The sequence below is a fragment of the Dipodomys ordii genome, unplaced genomic scaffold (assembly GCF_000151885.1).
Source record: "Dipodomys ordii isolate 6190 unplaced genomic scaffold, Dord_2.0 Scaffold32, whole genome shotgun sequence".
In the NCBI taxonomy this organism is placed as follows: Eukaryota; Metazoa; Chordata; class Mammalia; order Rodentia; family Heteromyidae; genus Dipodomys; species Dipodomys ordii.
In genome coordinates, this window is record NW_012267248.1 from 3,158,251 (window position 1) to 3,162,731 (window position 4,481).

The 4,481-nt window shown below is 47.9% G+C and overlaps 1 pseudogene; it reads left to right on the forward strand.

The window, feature by feature from the left end:
- Nucleotides 1-539: 539 nt before the first annotated feature.
- LOC105985931 lies at nt 540-4,265 on the forward strand (annotated as a pseudogene).
- Nucleotides 4,266-4,481: the final 216 nt, after the last annotated feature.

Genomic DNA, 4,481 nt, shown 5'->3' on the forward strand with positions numbered 1-4,481 from the left:
TTCTTCCCAGAATGGAAAGTGGATCAGTCCTGGAATCCAGAAGGTGTTCTTGTTCTTGGGATCACAGCTGAAAATGCACCTTCAGTTCTAGGCTCCCCAATGTAAAATGGAAAGTGAGTCTTGAGCTTGGCTTCTTGACACACAAGGACCTTGTATAGAGAAAGCTCCTCCTCTTGCTTCCTGGATCCCAGAGTACAGCTCCTCTTGTGAGTCAGGGTGGAAGGTGAATGGCAGTGTGACCAAATGACCCAACTACAGTGGTGGCTGTGCTCATGGACTTGTGGCAGACAGCTGGATGCCAGGGCTGGGTGGGTACTGGTAGGGCCCTCTGCTTACCCAGCAGTAGGGAGACTGAGTTGGAGCACCTGCTGGCTCCACCCATTGAGTATGCTCAACCTCCTCTGCCCCTGTAACACCCAGAGGTATAAATGGGGAGCAGAGTTGGCTGTGTCAGATTCCTGCTCCTCAGCCCTACCTCTTTGCCTCTGTATGCACCACTTCTAAGGACAGCACATCCAACCACTCCGCAGCCCTGCAACATGGGAGAGATTGTGTACATGCAGGTGGGTCAGTGTGTCAACCAGATTGGCACAAAGGTGAGCATGGCACTGGCCTAGGATTCTCATCTCAATTTTAAGAGAAAGAGGAGGAGGAGGAGGAGGAGGAGGAGCAGGAGCAGGAGGAGGAGCAGGGGGGTTAGAGGGTGGAGATGGTGGGAGGCCTGCCTACGCTAAGGGCAATGGGACTCCATAGTGCTCCCTAACCGCCTGGAAAGTCAAATTCCCCCAGGAAGCTTCTCCAATTGCCCTTATCTGTGTGGCCACAGGTGTGTGGTTTTGTTAAGCAAAGCTGGGGTGGTTTCAATGCCCTTGCATGTATTAGATTTGCCTGAGACTCAAAATACTGTGCTTAGAGTTTCCTGGGAATAGACTAATGAATTTTTTGGTGTGGTTTGAATGAAAGGAATGCAGTGTCTTTGAGCTGACAGATACAAAGGCTCCCCTTTGTGTCAACCTGTGAGTGTCAGATAGTTGAGAACAGTTTTTCTACCTTAGTGCAAACCTCTCTGAGTTTTCATGAGCCATCTCAGCTCTGTTAAACTGGGTGTTTTCTAGCTCAGTTGTTGTCAGTGTGTCCTCTGAGGACCCCTGGACCTCTAGCTGAGTCCTCAAGTTACTGCTTTTCCAAGTTCATGTCCATGTAAGGCCAGATTCTTGTCATAGAATCCAAACAGAATATGGTACCGCATAAGATAGAATACACATAGGAGAAACCAGATGTCTTCTATTCAGCCAGAAAGCACAGATTAACTAAACCAAAATACCACCATTTTATTTTCTTTTTTATCATTTAGAAAATATAATCATTTTTTACCAAAAAAAATTGTGTTAATAGGACATGGGTTTCTTATAGTTACTGTAAAATGCATTGTTCGGACAGTTAACATTCCAGGCCATACTACACTTCTTTTCCTTCTCAGTTGTGGGAAAGGCTAAGTGATGAGCACATCATTGACTGCCCTGGCAACCGCCACAGAGACAACAACATGCAGTTGCAGAGACTTGAGGTGTATTACAATGAGGCAACTGGTGAGTGTCTCCCATCTGGCTTCCCATATTATGGCAGAGTAATACTAATACATAGAATACTAATGACAAGCAAGGACTTGCTGCCACTGTTAAAGTGGTACTCTAGTTTGAACTTGGGGCCTTGAGCTTATAAGGCTAGTGCTGTAACCACTTCAGAACCCCCCAGCCATTTTGCTTTATTTTTTGAGTATTGTGAATTCACCCATGAAAACCTTGAACCTGAATTCCCCCCTACCTCTACTTGCTGAATAGCTATACCTGTCCCAATTCTTGAAAAAGGTTCTAGGGGGAGGGAAGTGATAGTAACGGAACAACGAAGTAGGGAGTAACAGTACCCAACAAGAAATGTGCTCATTATCTTACTCATATAACTGTCACCCTTCTGTACAGCATTTTTACAATAAAATGAAATTAACAAAAAAAAGAGGTTTTTTCCATCTTTGTTTTGCCCCAGTTAGGCTCAAACCCTGATGCTCATCTTTCTCTGCTGAGTAGCTGAGATGTCAGCCACCGTGCCCAAAGGACAAGGAATGCATATTCATGAAATAGACAACTGCAAATATCCTTACAGTTGCTGAAGCCTCTTGCATGGTGATCCATGCTCAGGATATCTGTTTTCTGTTTCCATGTCTCAAATTCTGCAATTTCTGTAATGAATGCTGAGAGCCACATAGATTCTCAAGCTCTGCCCCTAAGTTCCTTGCTAAGCATAGGCCTAAGTCCACTCTTGTTCCCTTAGGCAACAAATATGTTCCTCAGGCCATCATGGTGGACCTAGAGCCTGGCACCTTAGACTCAAGTAAGATTGGGACCATTTGGCCACACATCTTCATGCCAGACAACTTCATATTTGGTAGGTCATCATGGTCCATGGGAAATGGTTAACTGGCACCCCTCATTCCTAACATCCAGGCACTCCAGTTCCCAGTGCCAGGCTGAACCTTTATCCACCTAGACATGGTCCTCACCTAACCCACCAAATTCTCATTACGCAGGAGTCATGGCCCTGGCCACTCAGACAGCTCTGATCAGTGCCAGTCTGCAAGGCCTCCCTGACAAAGCAGCCTCTGAAGGCAAAGCACAGCGAGCAGGGAAAGCCTCCAACAAGGTTTCAGCGCTGCTGGTCATTTCAAAGGCCTGGCAATACAGGGAGCCACTTCAGGACACCAGAAGTCAAAGCACAGCTATGTGTGAGCAAGGTGCAGACAAGTGCTTGCAGCCTAGCTTCACTCTAACCACACTGTGCGCCTGTCCCTCCTGTGTAAGTAATCACATTTCCATTATTGAGGCAGGCTCTGATCTTCATTTCTAGAAGTAGTTCATTTGGGTTACAAAGTAACTTCCTCCACATTCTCTTTACTTTCTTTAGAACCTGGGTAATTTTTAGGGTCCTGGATACATTGAAAACATTTCCTTTATTTCACCAAAGTGTACCTAAAATAATAGCAAAGGTTTGCTCAGAAGAGTCCTGTTGTCTTCACAATACGAATGGGAGAGCCATTATTCCTGGAGTCTGTGTCTTATCATGTCTTTGTGTCTGATAGGCCAGAGCAGGGCAGGCAATAACTGAGCCAACTTGGGCCACTACACAGTGGGAGCCGAGCTGGTGGAGTCGGTGCTGGGTGTGGTGAGGCGGGAGTCAGAAAGGTGTGACTGTCTCCAGGGTTTCCAGCTGGCCCTCTCCCTGGGAGGTGGCACTGGGTCAGGCATGGGCACCCTGATTCTCAACAAGATCTGAGGGGAATACCCAGACCGCATCATGAACACCTTCAGCGTCATGCCCTCCCCCAAGGTGTCAGACACCGTGGTGGAACCCTACAACACCATGTTGCCTGCCCACCAGTTGGTGGAAAAGGCAGATGAAACTTTCTGTATTGACAACGAGGCCCTGTAGGACATCTGCTTCCGAACCCTGAAGCTGCCCATGCCCAACTATGGAGACCTCAACCACCTGGTGTCAGCCACCATGAGTGGGGTCACTACCTGCCTGCACTTCCCAGGCCAGCTGAAAGCAGACCTGCACAAGCTGGCCGTGAACATGGTGCCCTTCCCCCGCCTGCACTTCTTCATGCCAGGCTTTTTCCCCCTGACCAGCCGGGGCAGCCAGCAGTACCGGGCCCTCACAGTGCCCGAGCTCACCCAGCAGATGTTCAATGCCAAGAACATGATGGCTGCATGTGACCCCCGCCACGGCCGCTACCTGACGGTGGCTGCCATCTTCCAAGGCCACATTTCAAAACAAAAGAAAAACAAACAAAAGAAACCAAGGCCACATGTCCATGAAGGAGGTGGAAGAGCAGATGTTCAATGTGCAGAACCAAAACAGCAGCTACTTCATAGAGTGGATCCCCAAGAATGTGAAGACGTCCGTGTATGACATCCCCCATGTGGCCTAACAATGTCGGCCACCTTCATCAGCAACAACACAGCCATCTTGGAACCCTTCAAGCACATCTCTGAGCACTTCACCGCCATGTTCCAGTGCAAGCAATTCCTAAACTGGTACACCAGTGAGGGCATGGCTGAGTTCACTGAGGCTGAAAGCAACATCAACTACCCGGTGTCTGAGTACCAGCAGTACCAGGATGCCATTGCTAATGAACAGGAGGAAGCTGAAGAAGATGACTTGGTTGAGGAAGAGGTTTAAGTCTTCACATTGGTAGCAGTGCAACTGGACTGCCAGAGCCTGCCTACTGCTTCCCAAATGCATGGTGCTTTCCTGAGCTCCTGTGGTCCTGCAGCAGGGTCCTTGCGGTGGATCATCATGCTCAGCCTTGTCTGTCAGGACTCACTGACAGGGAATGTCAAAATGTAGATTTCTTTAAAATATTTCTTTAAAATAAAAACCTTACTCATATACATAAGTAAGCACACAGTGTATACTCTGAGTCT